This window comes from Tupaia chinensis, unplaced genomic scaffold (assembly GCF_000334495.1).
Source record: "Tupaia chinensis unplaced genomic scaffold, TupChi_1.0 Scaffold000182_1, whole genome shotgun sequence".
NCBI classification, from domain to species: Eukaryota; Metazoa; Chordata; class Mammalia; order Scandentia; family Tupaiidae; genus Tupaia; species Tupaia belangeri.
Window position 1 is genome coordinate 5,149,695 of NW_006159657.1, and position 18,074 is coordinate 5,167,768.

Sequence of the window (18,074 nt, forward strand, 5' to 3'; positions counted from 1 at the left end):
GGCCGCCCCCGGCCGGGACCCGCTCCGTGGAAGGGGTGGGCCCGGCTTCCACCCGCCGGGCGCACCCAGCACCCACGCCCCTTCTGTGCCTCCCTCCTGCCCCCCACCCGAGCTCGCAGATTTTTTCCTGGGACCGCGGAGGGTGTGTCTGGGAAGCCCCTTGGTTTTGTACGTGAGATCCTTGGGAGGGGTTTTCCTTGGCTTTTGTCCAATTCCCCAGAGGGTCCTCGACCTCCCAATGGTCCAGAACCATTGTTTGGTCCTGTGCGAGGACAGAGGTGGACTTAGAACTGCGGCTGTGTGCTGGGGGTGGGGTGTCAGGCCGAATGAAAGTGGAATACTAGAGCCCAGGACTTTCCTTAGACGAAGGAAAGTTTTCAAGTTTTGATTTTTGTGAAGTACGTGATTCCCCTCTTTGGAACAGAGATGTGCGACCTCGTCGGAATCAAGGCCCTAACTCCCTTGTAGCAAACGTTGGCAAAGCCCACTTTATTATCCTGAAATACGATTCATGAATAACATGACTGCCTACACACAGAGTTGAAAATCCGCTTGACGCTTTCATCTAAATGTAAGGGAGAGAGAAATGCAGACCCGTAAGTGACACGCGTCGCAGTGTCACGGACATGTGGCACATGCTGCTGGACCAGAAGACACCATGTACTGGGAGCATGTATCCGCTTCTGACTCATGTTTGGATTGCTAGAACATCAGAGAGCAGAGCTTTAGGTGGAAACTGTAGGTAGAGGGAGCACGTTGTTTGGGGATAATCTGTTTATGCCAGTAAAAGCAAGAGGCAATTTAGATTGAACTAGGAGTAAAATCCAAGATAAGTTTCAGACTGTTTCAGTCAACACATAAATAATATCATCCCTCCATAGGTACCTAGATTTGCATTTTCAAACTATATTGTAGGGCATCTTTTTTATTTTTTAACTTTATTTATTTTAATTTGACCAGAGAGGGACAGAGTGAGGTGGGGGGCAGGGAGTGAGAAAGCAAACCACCAGGTCCAGGACTTGAACTGTGGATGGACATGTCAGAGTCCAACACCCTTAACCACCACGCCACCTGCTGGCCCCTTGTAGGGCATCTTCTGCGTTACAAACTCTGAGGTCCTATTGCTCAAAGGCACAGTACTCGATTTGTACTCCTTGTCATTAATAATAAGATACTAACAAGAGTGACCCTTTAATTCAGTAGCAATATCTCGCTAGTTTATCTATGCTCAGTGTGATGGTGTTGCAGTTGAGTTAACAATGGGTGGTGTGAGGAAATGATCATTATTTTTTAGACATTTTTAATACAGTTTCTTTTTTTGTTTGTTTGTTTTTTAAGAAGTTTTTGCTATAGGGCGTATGCGCTCGCCAGACAGACAAGAGACAGAGAGACAGAAAGCGAGAAATCACCCCCCAGGGGGGGATGGCCACACCACAATCCCTTCTCTTCCATTCTCCTCTCGGGATCTTGGGCACACACGCACACGTGCCCTGCGTGAGTTTTGAGCCATCAGTTCCTGGACGCGAACAGCAGTCAACTACATGGGAGTCTAGCAACATAGCCATTACCCTTACTGCTGGTCCCAATACAGTTTCTTTATTAAGTTCCCCCACTACTTTCTCCTGTATAATTTGTAAAAATTTTCAATATTGTGTTCTAAAGCAACTTTAATTTATAGTGAGTTTACTCTTACTGGATTTTCAGAAGACTCTTGGGACTGGGTGAATCTTGATTATACAGATCCATCCCACTCATGAGTTGTGTGAAGACTAGAGCCTGGGCCCCCTCAGCATGAATTGCCAGTGACGTCCTCCCAATGTCTTCGATAATTATACTGATCCCTGGGGATCCCCTTGGGATCCGCTCTGAAGAACAGTCTCTGTAACCTAGTCGATTATAACAGGAAAAGGCATAGATTAACTGACAACTTTTGTTGGGAAAATTTTTAATTGACAGAGGGCATAGTCTCTCATCAGAGAGAGATAGAGAGATAGGGAGGCAGGATAGCACTCCCCCACAGTGGGGTATGATCATACCACAATCCTTTCTCCTTCATTTTTCCATCCTGTCAGGATTTTAGGCACACGGGACTGGCAGATGGTGTAATGGCTATATCGTTGGACTCCCATGTAATTGACTACAGTTCAAGTCCCGGACCTGGTGGCTTAAACTCATGCCGGGCGTATGTGCATGCATACCCAAGACCCAGAGAGGAGACTGGACGAGAAGGGATTGCAGTGTGGCCGTCACCCCTTGGGGGTGATTTCTTGCTTTCTGTCTCTGTCTCTTTCTGGTGAGCACACGTGCCCTATAGCAAAAACCTCCCAAAAAAAAGAAAAAAAAGAATTTTAGGCACATACACATATGTGCCCAGCAGGTGTATGTAGGACTGGAACTGTGTAGTCAGCCAGATTGGATCCAGCCACCCTAACCACCCCCTATGCTGGCCTTCAATTGTTCTTTTTAAGGAAGTTTATTTTGTTTTTTGTTGAATAGATAAGTTGCTATTCGTTGTAAGATGTTTGTCTATTGTTCCTCTCTTGTTACTTTTGAAAAGTGCTATGGAAACAAACATAAGTAAAAACTTGTCAAAATATGGGTCATCAGGAAAGTTGTGATGCATTTTTGCACAGAAGAACAGAAATATGTCAGCTACTTTCCTAATAGAAGTATATATTTTAAATCGTTTAAACAGAGACACAGTGATAGATATTTTGAGTTGGAAAATTATCCAAATTGAGAGTAATTAACTTTTATTACTTAGAGCAAGCTGTATCATGTTCCAGGGTAAAAGAGGTCACTACTGTTTTATAAAATCCCTTTAAAAAATTTTACCTTAGGGGCTGGAAGGTGGGGTGGTGGTTAAGGCACTGGACTCTCACGTGGGTGACTGTGGTTCGAGTCCCGGACATGGTGACCTGCTTTCTCACTTTCCCCCTTTCTCTCTGGTCAAATTCTTAAAAAGATAGGACTATAATAAATAAAATGAAAATAATTCTTTAAAAAAATCTACCTGGACACAAATGAACCAAATGTTGGAAATATGACAGTTTCTAAGCATGGGGGAATACATTGTTGAATAGAAAAATAAGTGAACAACCATGCCTTTATGGAGTCTTGCATTTGAGATACACAAAATGTTAACTGGAATGGAAACAATTTATTATGTACCTGTTTCTGTGATTTATAATTAAGGTATTTTATTGATTTTTCAAGATACACATTTGAGATGGAATGGCATCTTAAAATTACCATGTGGTTGGGAACCAGCAGTTAGCGTAATGGCTATGTTGCTGGACTCCCACGTAGTCGACCGCGGTTCGCGGCCTGGACCTGGTGGCTTAAAACTCACGCTGGGTGCATGTGCGTGCGTGCGTGCCCAAGATCCCGAGAGGAGAATGGAGGAGAAGGGATTGTGGCGTGACCATCCCCCCGGGGGGTGATTTCTCGCTTTCTGTCTCTATGTCTCTCTCTGTCTGTCTGGCGAGCGCACGTGCCCTATAGCGAAAACCTCTCCCCCCCCCCAAAAAAAAAAAAAGTACCATGTGGTTTAATTGGCAACTTGTCTTCTTTCTTAGCAGAACATAGGTGTCTTCAAATTGATGGTTATCTTAGATTCAGTGAATATATAAAAAAAAAAAAAAAAAAAGGCCAGGCATATTGATTACTGTTTAATACCAAATACTGTCCCAAAGGGCATCTTGCAAAATGAAAATATTCACTTCTAGGTCCTTCCATCTAACCTAGAATTCTTCGCTCAGAAGATTCCTGTAGGGACTTTTCCTCTACATACAACAAATGGAGGATCAGTGTTTGAAAACAGAACTTTTTTTGGATGTTTAGGAGGAAACAGTCTTGGTGATTTTTCATGGAGAGCAGATGGTGTGGTGAATGCGTCTGAGGCAAAGTTAACAGACAATGGGGCAGTTGTACGAATACTTCGTTGTTCGTTTTTTTCCATTCTGGAAGGCATGTTGGCTCACTTAAAGGTTTTCTCAAATAGGACATCCTTGAGTTGGATGTCAACAACTCATAGTTGTTGCGGTTGTTTAATGAGAACTATATTTGAGGACCTATTTTCTCCATGCGAAGTATGAAGTTTATATGGAAAGCTAGCTCCTTGTTATTTTTTAGCCAGGAAACCCGTGTAAGGAATTTTCTCATCTGTGTTGAGGCCAGGTTTTATAGGAAACTTACCTGTAAAGAAGACTGTTTGCATACCCTCTTGTCCAGGGGCCTTCAGCTCTGCTCCTTAAAATGGGATCTTCAAACCACAGCATGTCAGGAGCATTCCAGTGCTTGTTTGAAATGTAGACGCTAGGGCCCACCCCAGACCTAGGAGGATTCCAAAGTTAACCAGGTCCTCCTCTTGGGTGATGCATAGGAACCTGTGAGGAGCACCACGCCAGATCGTTGACTTTCAGACCCGAGTGTATGTTAAGAGGAGTGGGACCAACTACTCCAGTCTTTGAGTCGGTATTGGCCAGGACCTGAGGATTTGCATTTAGCAAGTTATCAGGCGGTGCTGATGCTGCTGGTCTGCGGACTGTACATTGAGAACTGTTAGACTGGAGTCCCCTTCTCAGTGCACCTTTCTATTCTCTTCTAATTTTTCACTCCTCCAAATAGCCTGTCTTTTTAATCATTGCCAGAGGTGCTTGTGTGCTTGCTGGAGAGAGACAGAGAAACTGAGAGGGAGGAAGAAGGAAGCATGCCCCAGTCAGTGTTCATACCATAATCCCGTCTCCATTTTTCCATCCTGTCACACACACACACACACACACACACACATGTGCCCAACATGTTTTTCAAGCCACTGGGGTTGGGACTTGAACCACAGTTGTCCATGTAGGATCCAGCTGCCGTAACCACTAGGCCATGGGACTGGCCCCAAATAACTTTTTTTTTTAGAAGTTTTTGCTATAGGGTGCATGCAGTTGCTAGAAAGAGAGAGAGCCAGAGGGAAAGAAAGCGAGAACTCACTCCCCCCCCAGGGGGGATGGCCACGCTGCAATCCCTTCTCCTCCATTCTCCTCTCGGGATCTTGGGCATGCACGCACACGCGCCCAGCATGAGTTTAAGCCATCGGGTCCGGGACTCAAACCGTGATCGACTATATCGGAGTCCAGCAACATAGCCATTACACCAACTGCTGGTCTCCCAAACAACCTTTTTATAGATTATTTGAGTCTTGTGCTTTAGCCTGATTGAAGAAGATAAAAGCAAATTGTCATAATTTATAGTGATAGTCATAGAAATAGTTCCTTGGTCTGATGTCAGAGAAAACTCACTTTTTTGTAAATGTTAGTTTGTTTTGTTTTGTTTTTAACAGGGAGATTTTGCTATAGGGTGCATGTGTTTGCTAGAAAGACAGGGAGAGACAGAGATTTACAAAGTGAGAAATCACACCCCCGGGGGATAGCCATGTCACAGTCCCTTCTCCTCTATTCTCTTGGGATTTGGGGCATATATGCACACATGCCTGGTGTGAGTTTTAAGCCAGTGGGTCCAGTCCTTGAACCACTGTCAATTACATGGAAGTTCAGTAATGTAACCATTATGCCATCTGCTGATCCCTAAAAGTTAAAGATTTAAACTCTCGCACCTAGGTTGTTCCCTTCCTTTCTCTGTGAAGCACTCTTTTAAGATACACACATACTTACGTTTATTATAGTTTTTTTGCTATAGGGCATGTACACTTGCCAGACAGAACGAGAGAGAGGAAGTGAGAAATCACTCCCCAGGGAGTATGGCCAAGCTGCACTTTGTTTTCCTGCTCTCCTCTTGGGATTTTGGGCATGCTCACACACGCATGCATTGTATTTTTTAAGCCTCCTGGTCTGGGACTCAAACCATGCAGTCAGCCTTGTGGGATCCAGCACCTTAACCATCATGCTACTTGCTGGACCTCTTTTAGCATTTAAAATTTCTTTTTATGTATAAAAAAGGGTCTTATGTTTCAAAACTCAAAATGACATATTTTGTGTAGTCTTAACTTATAATAATTCTGCCATATTCCTCCTCATAAATTATCCTTTTATTTATTTCTTATAGGAGTTCGCTATTTCCTTTAAGTACAAGCAAATGTTAATATACAAGGTATATTCTTTTTATATAAAATATGGCATACTATGTAAATTATTCTGCCCCTTGCTTTTTTTTAGTTGACATAGTTTTGAGATCTTTCCACATTAGTATATAGAAATTACATAGTGTATAGAAAACACTTGTTTTTTAACAACTGCAGAATATCTGTTCTGTACCATAATTTATTAATTAGCTCCCACTAATGGATATTTGAATTGTCTCCAGTGTTTTACAATCACAGATGGAATAACCTTGTACTTATATTTTATATTATGTGCAGACCTATCTGTAGGATACTTTACCAGATGTGGGATTGCTGGGTCAGTGGAGAGTGCATTTATAATTTTGAGAATTTTCTCTATAGCCTGTTCAACAAACTATGTTTACCAACATTTTGGTTTTTTTTTCGAGAGGTTTTTACTATAGGGCGCGTGCGTTTGCCAGAAAGACAGAGAGATAGAAAGCGAGAAATCACCCCCTGGGGGGATGGCCATGCCACAATCCCTTCTCCTCAGTTCTCCTCTCAGGATCTTGGGCACGCACGCACACGTGCCCTGTGTGAGTTTAAGCCACCGGGTCCGGGACTTGAATTGTGGTCGGCCACATGGGAGTTCAGCCACATAGCCATTATGCTAACTGCTGGTCCCCCATCATTTTTAATTGTATCATTCCTATACGTTAGAAAGGAGAGCTCTGTGGTTGTTTTTAGGTTTTTGTCATGGGTTGCTTAGGCTCACTGGAGAGAGACAGAGACAGAGTGAGAGAAAGTGAGAAATTCCCTCCCCCCCCACCCCAACCTCCTGGGTCATGCCACAATCCCTTCACCTCTGATTTTCAGCATGCATGCACATGTGCCTGTCTTAATTTTCAAGTCACCAGGTCCAGGACTTGAACTGCAATCAGCCATGTGGAATCTAGCGCCTTAACCACAATGCCACCTGCTGGCCCCAGCTCTTCAGTTTTAATGTGCATTGCTTTCATTGTGAATGAGTCTGAATATCTTTTTAAATGCTTAAAGGCTATTTATATTTCTTGTGTGTGTGTGTGTGTGTGTGTGTGTGTGTGTGTGAACTATTTGTTCGTACCTTTAGCTTATTTTTCTTTTTTTGGAGAGGTTTTCACTATAGGGCACGGGCGCTCACCAGACAGATAGAGAGAGACATAGAGACAGAAAGCGAGAAATCACCCCCCAGGGGAGATGGTCACACCGCAGTCCCTCCTCCTCCACCGGACGCTAACTGCGGTCGACTACGTGGGAGTCCAGCGACATAGCCATTACGCTAACTGCTGGTTCCTGAGCGTATTTTTCTTTTGGATTGCTTTTTTCTTATCAGTTGTTAAAAATGTATAAAGTAGAGTGATTAGCTCTTTTTTTTTTTTTTTAATTTATCAGAGGGCACATGCCCTTGCGGTGGGGGGAGGGGTGGGATGAGAAGGTACTCTCTGTGGGCATGTTCACACTGCAGTCTGTTTTCCTTTCCTCTCTTCTTCCTTTTGGAAGTTTGGGCGTGCACCCACACATACCCAGGGTGATTTTCAAGCCCCTGGATCCAGAACACGAACTGCAAGGTCAGCTAAGTGAGATGTAGCTGCTTTAACTACCAAGCCGTGGGTTGGCCTAGGGTTTGGATTTTGCCTCACAGAAAGGCCTCCAAGAATCTTAGACTCTTTCCATGTTTTCTTTGAGTACTACTGTGATTTTAATTTTATACTTAAATCTTTGCTCCATTTAGAATTTATTCTGGTATTCAGAAGAATATATAGATTCAACTTGATCTTTTTCCATGCAGATATTTATTTTTATCTTGTTAAAAAGTTATCTTTACCCATTTGTTTTGGAGCCCATCTTTGAATAACTTTTATTGTGCTGTGAACTTCTTGATGCATCAGGGATGTCTCTGGACCTCATATCCTATTCTCATAGTCTTTCTATTCTTATACCAGTTCCACATTGGCTTCGTAAAACGTTTTCATAGCTTTTAAAATTAGTTTCCACTTGTTGGTCTTCATTTTCCTGGCAGTTGTTTATTTTTCCATGTGAACTTTAGAATTATTTTGTCTAGTTCCGGGGGGAAATTTTTTTTAAAAAATTTAGGTTGTATTAAATTTATAAACTTAAAATCCATTTGATTTCTCTAAGCCTCAGTTTTCTAATCTGTAGGAGGAGCAACCTTTCTAATAACCCCCCAACAGCACCAACATGACTTGATGTTGCTGTTCTTTTTCTTCTTCCTACACTTATCCCTCTCACTTTTAAAAGAGGGGAAAAGGAAGAAAAGCATGAAAAAGAAAGATATCAGAGTAGAAGTTACAATTTAGCTCTTACTCAGTTTAGGCAGGATAATCAGTCCAGAACACAGACCGCACTCAGCTTGGCATTCAGGCCCGCCTTCCTTTCTGCCTGCACCAGCGGCTTTCTCCCTTGGATGCGCCCTAAGGAGATGCCGCTTGGTGCTCCCCAGAGGCCTGGTGCTTCCTGTGACACCATCGCCTTCACCCAGAATGTTCTGCTTGCTACCTACTTCTGCCTGTCAGATGGTACTGCCCCCAGCCCAGAAAAAGCAGTATCTGTTCCCTTCGGTAGCCTGTCTGTCATGTAGCTTGGGCCTTGATAAACTGGAAACTCTGTGAAGAGAGAAATGGTGTCTGTCCTGTACAGTAAAGAATGCCCTGTACCCAGCAAAATACCGGACAGAGAATGCATTCAGATGCTGTTGAATAAGCGAATAAATAGTTGACTTTGATCTTTCTTTTCTCCTCTGTCGTGTCTGGGCAACTCTTATCCAGTATGTTGGAAGCCCCTGGAAGATAAGGAGTATGCCTTTAAAATAAAAAGTTGTTATAAGTACAGCAACCCCCCGTATCCACGGTTTTGCTGGTCAGGGTTCCAGTTATCTGCAGTCAACAACAATTGAAAATAGATGAGTACAGTACAATAAGATGTCTTGAGAAAAGAGACACTAAATTTACAGAACTTTATTATATTGTTATAATCTCTTTTATTACTGCCACTTACTGTGCCTGGTTTAGAAATTAAATTTTACATAGGTACTCACGTAGAGTAAAAACACAGTTGATGTAGGTGTGGGTGGTGCGCATGGTTTCAGGCGTCCACGGAGGTCTTTCCACAGAGCTAAGGGGAAAGGTCATACGTAGTGTTGACGAGGGGGATAGTGAGGTGGGTTTCAGTTATATAATAGGGGTCTGGCACAGTAACATCCAGTACTTACTGAGCATTTATCCCGATCCCGGCACTACGAGAGCTCCTGGTGTGGATTACTTCTATGATGCTCAGCAGGTCCTGGTGCTTGGATGCCGTTGTTAGGCCTGCGGGGAAGGAGGTGCGCAGAGGCCGGGGGACTCGCCCAGGAGCACCAGCCCAGGGTGTGCTGGTGCTGGGACCGAGGTAGAGCCTCATGTCTAGCCCCCCAGCTCTTCACTGCGGTAGTGTTCCCAATGTGTCTGTTGAATTCAGTTGTTTTAGGTTCCTGCACAATTTAGGAAAAGCTTTAATTACATTTTCAACTTTGTACTTCCCTTCCCACTCATCCTATTTTAGTAACTTCTTTTCTGTTCTTTCTGATCTATCTCAGACTCTGTTTTCTTCAGGAAGATTTTTTTCAGACCACCCTTGCTGACGTGTAGTAAGTATTCAATAAAAAGTCATTTTTCCTTTTTTTTTTCAGGTTCATAATAAAGGTGCTAAGAAAGAGAATGTAAGACGGGAAAACAAATATTTTTACTGAGGTAAGTCTTTAATGTTTTAATTTTTTAAAAGAAACTTTCCTCTTTGTTTCTTTGTTTTTAATTTATTTGTTTTTTTTTTTGGGGGGGAGCTTTTTTGCTATAAGGCACATGCACTCACCAGAAAGACAGAGAGAGACAGAGAGACAGAAAGCGAGAAATCACCCCCCAGGGGGGATGGTCACGCTGCAATCCCTTCTCTTCCATTCTCCTCTCGGGATCTTGGGCACGCACGCACACGCGCCCGGCGTGAGTTTAAGCTACCGGGTCTGGGACTCAAACCGCGGTCAACTACATGGGAGTCCAGCAACATAGCCATTACGCTAACTGCTGGTCCCTTAAATAATTCATTATTAATTTTGCCACAGGGTACGTATGCTAGCCAGAGAGGGAGAAGGGGAAAGTGGGAAGTCATTGAGATTTTGGGCACACAGGCAGATGCACCAGACGTGTTTTTCAAGTCTCTGGGCTTGGGACTTGAACCAGGCAGTAAGCCACGTCATCCAGCCACCTTTACCACCAGGCCACTGGCTGGTCCTGTTTTTATTTTTTAAATTCTCCCATATAGTCTGTTTTGTAAGGTGTAAAAGGGAGATTATTTTAGGAATGTTAAAGTTTATCAAACCTAGGGATGTCAGGAAAGTGGGCCGTTTGAATAAGGTCGTTGGTTTTTGCTACCTATTGAATCTGATGTTTTAGTTCCCATTGTTTCATTGTTTTAAAGCATGGTACCGAGCAGGAGATCTGACAGGGGGAAACCCATATGTGTTTAGTGGCAAGTGGTCATCCTGTGTCTGTGAGTTCCACATGAATGGATTCAATCAGCTGTGGACTGAAAATATTTGGGAAAAATACAAATAAAGAAACACTGTCATGTACACATTTTATGTAATATTTACATTGTATTGGGTTGTCATAAAAGTCATGATATATTTTTCTGTGCAAAAGTGTGTCGTGAGTTTTCCAACAACCCCCCATTAGGTGTTACAAATAACCTAGGGATGATTTAAAGTACACACAATGATGCTTGTGGGTTATATGCAAATACTATACTGTTTTATATTTTAATTTTTTTTAAGTTTATTCATCCCATGAGCGAGAGAGTCAGAGAAAAAGAGAGAAACAGAGGGAGAGAGAGAAAGAGACCGAGATATAGCACCCCCACCAGGGTCTGGGAGCCACGATCCAGCCCCAGCCTGCCCCTGCCCAGATCGTGGGCATACGTATTCCCTGGGTTGGGGAACTGGCAGCCTCCCTGTGTGCGTCCACCTTACAGAGCTGCATGCTTTCCTGCTCTGCCTTCTGGTCCCCATGCTGTCCATTTCAGGTGAGGGACTTGAGCATCTGCAGAGTCTTGTATCCATGGGGAGTCCTGGAACCTATCCCCCATGGATGCTGAGGGATAGTGCAACATTTAGGGACTGCTTTGTTTTTACAATAAGAAGTTGAAAGAACGGGAAGCCCTATTTGATGAGATGGCAACATTTCTTTTTCTTTTTTTTTCTTTTTTTGGAGAGGTTTTTTTCGCTATAGGGCATGTGCGTTCACCAGACAGATAAGAGAGAGACATAGAGACAGAAAGCGAGAAATCACCCCTCGGGGGGGATGGTCACCCTGCAATCCCTTCTCCTCCATTCTTCTCTCCGGATCTTGACACACAATGATGCTTGTGGGTTATATGCAAATACTATACTGTTTTATATTTTAATTTTTTTTAAGTTTATTCATCCCATGAGCGAGAGAGTCAGAGAAAAAGAGAGAAACAGAGGGAGAGAGAGAAAGAGACCGAGATATAGCACCCCCACCAGGGTCTGGGAGCCACGATCCAGCCCCAGCCTGCCCCTGCCCAGATCGTGGGCATACGTATTCCCTGGGTTGGGGAACTGGCAGCCTCCCTGTGTGCGTCCACCTTACAGAGCTGCATGCTTTCCTGCTCTGCCTTCTGGTCCCCATGCTGTCCATTTCAGGTGAGGGACTTGAGCATCTGCAGAGTCTTGTATCCATGGGGAGTCCTGGAACCTATCCCCCATGGATGCTGAGGGATAGTGCAACATTTAGGGACTGCTTTGTTTTTACAATAAGAAGTTGAAAGAACGGGAAGCCCTATTTGATGAGATGGCAACATTTCTTTTTCTTTTTTTTTCTTTTTTTGGAGAGGTTTTTTTCGCTATAGGGCATGTGCGTTCACCAGACAGATAAGAGAGAGACATAGAGACAGAAAGCGAGAAATCACCCCTCGGGGGGATGGTCACGCCGCAATCCCTTCTCCTCCACTCTCCTCTCGGGATCCTGGGCATGCACGCACATGCACCTGGCGTGAGTTCCAAGCCACCGGGTCCGGGATGCAAACCGCGGTCGACCACGTGGGAGTCCAGCGACATAGCCATTACGCTCACTGCTGGTTCCCGCAACATTTCTTTTTCTTAAAGATATATTGTGTTTTCTTATAATAACAAGGAAAACTTCCAACAGTATATAAAAAAAGTAACAGCAAACTTAAGGCCCCAACTCCTACACTAAGAGATGACCAATATTGGGATGGATTCATAGCCTAGTGGTTAAGGGAGCTGGATCCCACATAGCCAACCAGTTTGAATCCCGGCTGTGGCAGCTTGTAAAATGTGTGTGTGTGTGTGTGTGTGTGTGTGTGTGTTTGCATGTTCCAAACCCTGATGTGATGGAAAGATGGAAGATAAATGATTGTGGCATGACCACACTCCATCTCTCTCCCTTCTCTGGTGAGTGTACGTGACCTCTGGCAGCTAGAAACAAGTGATTGCAATTAATATTTTGGTGAACATATTTTTAGAAATTCATCTATGGATATGGAAGTATTTAAGCACAAAATTTTAAATAGGATGATTTATACTATATGTAGTGGTCTTTTTTTAAAGCCTGTGTTTTATATATCTCTATACCTGAATTGGTAAAGACATGCATAATTATATGTAATCATTTTACTGGCTGCATAATATTCCATTATTTAAAGGCACTATACTTTGTTTAACCACTCCTGTGAAGACCATTTAGATTGTTTTTGGTTTTACTTTCTTATACATATGGTGAATTTATTTTGTGTACTTGTTCATTTATCTTCTTAGTAATATAATTGCTGGGCCAAAGATTATGCACATTTTTAAATGTTGATACACAGAGCTAACTTGTCATCTATAAAGACTAGTTCATGACAATTCTGTTTTCCATACCCTTGCCTACACTGAATTTTTAATCTTTTTAGTTTTTGCCAATCCAATAGGAGAAAAGAACAGGTTTTTTATTGGAATCTTTTTTTTAAAGACCTCTTTTACTTATTATTTTTACTAAAATGAATTCTCATGTGTAAGTCATATGGACACTAAATGTAATGAAAATACTAAAATATGTTCTTTGTTCTTAAATCAGTTGTCTTGATTAATTCATTATAAATTTTAAAAAATTACCGGTCAACTTTTTGTTGGTTGTTAGTTTTTTTTGTTTGTTTTTTTTATTTATTTACTATAGATCTCATACACTTGTGGTAGGAGGGTGGGGGAGTGAGAAAGTAGGAGGGATGGCCATGCCACAATCCCTTCTCCATTCTGCTCTTGAGATTCTGACCAAGCATGCACGTGTGCCAGGCATGTTTTTCAAGTCACTGGGTCTGAGACTCAAACCTGTCAGTTGCCATGTGGGATCCAGCTGCCTTAACCACTATACCACTGGCTGGCCCCCAATAGTAATTGCTATAAGGTTTATTTCTTTCATGAGAGAGTCACACAGGGAGGGAGTGGGCACCCCCAGTGGGGTCTGGTCACACTGATCCCTTTCCCTCAGCCCTTCAGCTAGTCAGGATCTTGGGTGCATGTGTTCCTGGCTTATTTCAGGTCTGCTCAGCACCAGGCCCTTGGCTGGCCATGTGGCTTGATCAGTATGCTACTGACTGTACCACCAAGGTGAGGCCATGTAATTGTTTTGAATACTGAAGATTTTAGAAAATTTATAGAAAGCAATACCTTTGTGTTTTTTTTTTTTTTTTTTTTTGAGAGGTATTTGCTATAGGGCGCGTGCGCTTGCCAGACAGACAGAGAGAAACATAGAGACAGAAAGCGAGAAATCACTCCCCAGAGGGGATGGTCATGCCGCAATCCCTTCTCCTCCATTCTCCTCTCGGGATCTTGGGCACGCACGCACACGCGCCCGGCGTGAGTTTTAAGCCACTGGGTCCAGATGCGAACCGCGTTCAACTACGTGGGAGTCCAGCGATATAGCCATTACACTAACTGCTGGTTCCCTACCTTTGTTTTTCATTAATTTATAGAGATACTTAGAAGCTTTAAAAATGAATTTTTTAGCATCTTTTGAACGTGGGTACCAATTGTAGAAAACAGCATACAGAATATGACTTACAAACCTGGGTAGTAATGAAATGCTATTAAAGTAGGTGAGTATGCTTCACTTGTTTTTAAAAAGAAACCAAATCCATGCACACCGATGTTGAACCTCTTCTGTCCAAAGGATTTTACTGTTTGGTTGTCAGGAACATGGTGATTTATTTTCTGCTTTTCTATACAAAAGTGTGTCTGGAGTTTCCCAACAACCTAGTAGTTTCTGAAATGAATGTTGTCTCTAACTTTATGCTTGCTTTAGGTTTTTTTTTTAATCAAATGAGAATTACTTAAGAAAGGTCTCACATAAAGCAGATGCCAACTTTGTCATTGGGTTACCATTTGTTCTTTGACTTAATAAGAAGCCAATAAAATTCTCCCCTTTTTTCTAGATATAAAACATATCTTTTCATTTTCTTATTTTTTTTACAATCACTATACATCTTTATAGCATACAAAAATGGATTTTCCCATCATGAATACATTGTACAATATTAGTCCAGACAAAGATATTACCATATGCATTATCATCACTAGATACTTTTCTCTTTTTGTATTTGTTAAATGATTTTGCTGCTGCTTTTTTCCCCCTTTGATTCCTTTCCTCCCACTCTGACTCCCCATTGTCCATCCTCCACATCTTTTTTTTTGTTTTGCTATAGGGTGCGTGCGCTCGCCAGACAGAGAGAGACAGAGAGACAGAAAGCGAGAAATCACCCCCAAGGGGGGATGGGTAACCACAATCCCTTCTCCTCCATTCTCCTCTTGGGATCTTGGGCACACACACACACGTGCCCAGCGTGGGTTTTAAGCCACCGGGTCTGGGACACAAACCGCGGTCGACTACGTGGGAGTCCAGCAACATAGCCATTATGCCAACTGCTGGTCCCCCTCCACATCTTTTCTAAGTTTGTTTATTTCTTCAATGAGCAAGAGACAGAGAAACAAACTCCCAACAGTCTTGACACTGCGATCTACACCTAGTTTTTGTTTTTACATTCATTCGCTGTGTATCGTCACAGAATACAGAACGAATTTTCCCATCCAGAATACACTGAATGTCGTTTAGCCATCACTGGGTCATGGAGCTTGTATGGCGTACTCAGGGAGGTCTCCTCACACAGATCCAGAACCTTCCCGTCTGGATCAGCCTCACAGAGTCTCATATTTGTTTGGCCCCCTTAAGTGCTTCTTTGCAATATAGATTGCCTTTCACCTGGGTGCTTTTCATTCCAAGTTAACATCGTTGATCTAATACCATCAAGGAGGAACCAGGTCATCCAACTGGTGTTTTATTTACCAGTTTATATCCAGTACCCGGCGAGTACATGGCAGACACCCAGATCATTTTTGAAGGGGTTAATGGCTGGCATATGTGTGTGCGTGGTGGTAAAGTTAGAATTAAGATGTAAAATAAGGGCTTGCCTCCATGGTGCGGTCGTAGCTTACCAGACTGTAGAGCTGGAAGCCGTATGCCTACACCCCTGTCCCAGTCACCTGAGACATGCGGGCACGTGCACCCACAATCCTGGCAGGCTGGAGGAGGGAATACGGGGATTGCAGCGTGACCAAGCCTCCCCTTCCCCAAACTTGCATGTGTTCTGTCACCCATTCACACAAAAAATGAGAAGCGCCTTAAATTTTAAACTGGAGAAGAAAACTGTCGCCCATGGTTTTTATATGCATCTGGACATACATAGTGGTACTGATACTTGCTTCCGTAACATTTTGTTTAGAATTTTGATTTGGACTATATTTCACTTATTTTCAGAATTTACATACACTCCCATGTTTTCACTTTGCCTTTTTGCTTATTTTTGTTATGTGATGTGGGCAAGGTAGGATGCTAGAGCTTGTTAAAGAACCTCATTCCTGTTTCATATTACTGTTTCTCACAGTTACGTTATTTGAAGACAAGGGTAAAGTGCATGCTCCAAAAATATATTTTTAGTTATAAAGGAGAGAAATTGGGCTATCTTACAATTGTATGATTCAACATTTACCAAAAATAAAAGAGATGGAAGCCAGCAGGTGGTGTGGTGATTAAGGTGTTGGACACTCACATGGACAACCACAGTTGAGTCCCAGACTAGGAGACCTGAAAGACAGGCTGGGCATGTGTGCGTGCGTGCCCCAAATCCCGAGAGAATGGAGGAGGAAGGATCGGATGTGGCCATTCCCTCTTCGGGGGGTGATTTCTCACTTTCTCCCTCTCTGTCTTCCTAAAAAAAAAAAAAAGTGGAGGAATAGATTGCCAGCCCTTAAGAAAAATGTATCTATCTTAGTCCAGGGTCCTATGTATTAAGCTTTTCTGTTTTCTAAGCCATTTTTCACAGCCAAAATTAAAAAGATGGAACAATTATCTAATATATTTGTCAGTCTTGTTTTATACACTATTTCCATTGTGTGGAATGGGATTGTAAAGAATGCGTCAACTTGTTTTAATTAGTATTTTAGCAGCGGTTATTTGTATTATGAAAAATTTAAATTGATTAATCCTTTAACAATTTTTGTTTAATTTGCCTAGTAATCCCTTTTTTGATTAGTTCAAAGTTAAATCTAGGGGACTTGAAATTGTTGAGTCTTCATTAGTAGAACTTAAGTTTCCTGGATTTTTGGCTTTTGATTTTTTTTTTTTTAATTTGCTATAGGGTATGTGCCCTCGCTAGAGAGAGAGATGGAGAGAGAGAGAGAGAGAGGAAGAGAGGGAAAGTGAGAAAACACCCATGCGGGGGTTGGGGGGATGGCCATACTGCAATTCCTTCTCCATTCTTCTCCCAGGATTTTGGGCAAGCACATGTGTGTGTCCAGCACGTTCTCCAAGCCACCTAGCCCCATTGACCATGAGGAGTCCAGACACCTTCACCGCCGTGCCGCCAGCTGCCCCTTTTGATGTCTTGTGGCTAATAGTATAATCTCATGCTAGTTTTTTCAAATAACCAAAGTTCTGGAGTCTTACATTTTTTCCTGTGGCAGTTAAAAAATCTGTGTATGTGGTAGCCTCTATTTTACTGATGAATTAATTTCTTTAATTGTATTCCTTAAATCCAGGTCCTAAAAATAGTCTTAGAAAGTGAGGAATTACTAGTAGTTAAATAGGAGTCTTAATTAAAATTAAGGTTTATCACATATTTCTCCTTTTAGTTGTATTTGTAAAATTTTTTTACTGTATTTAAACAGAAGATTTGACAACTTTCTTACATATTTAATGGGTTGGATTTTGTGCATTTGTAAAAATTTCTTCTTGTTTTAGGCATAAAGCTTAAAGTTTAGCCTGGCAGTGTAAGTGGTCATTTGACTGGAAAGTTGGGCAGAGGAGAAAAGTTCTGTCTTCATATGCAGAATTTGTGGTAGTAAAATATTCAGAGGAAGTTGTTTTACTATCAGGATGAAATGCTGAGCTGCAGTGTTGGGGTTAGGGGGTTAAGTGCTTGTATGCTGTATAGATGGTAGAGCCCTAGCAAACACTCAGGGCTTACTTCTATAGTATGCACAACTGGGTCAGTGTCTCCCAGAGCTGTTATAAACTCAAGAGTATTGAAGCTAGAGTTTTAGAAAGGAAAGGGGAGAACGGTAGCTTTGAGCCACACGTTCCATAATGAGCTCAGAGACTCCCTGGGAATATCCCTAACTTCTGAGTGTCCCATCCCCCTTGAGAAATTTCCTTCCTTCCTAACCCTGGAAGCTTTGCCTGGAGTTGTGGCATGATGAAAATTTGGCGCTAGGCAGAGGGAACCTGGCAGAGTCCAAATACTGTCTCTAAATATAATGGCTGTCCAATATGGGGATATGGCTGGGAATCATCACTTCCTGTCTTACTGCTGCTGCGTAATGACACATACTGGAATTTCACACAAACTCCTCTCCTTCAGCGGTTCA

General features: G+C 42.5%; 1 protein-coding gene across 1 annotated transcript in view; it reads left to right on the forward strand.

Annotated features, from left to right (window-relative positions):
* The first annotated feature begins 9,771 nt into the window (after positions 1-9,771).
* The window catches only part of MRTFB (myocardin related transcription factor B), a 179,883-nt gene continuing 171,580 nt past the window's right edge, over positions 9,772-18,074 (forward strand). Inside the window, exon 1 of the mRNA XM_006146545.2 lies at positions 9,772-9,834. The gene's annotated coding sequence lies outside the window, so the exon portion shown is untranslated. The remainder of the gene's footprint in view (positions 9,835-18,074) is intronic.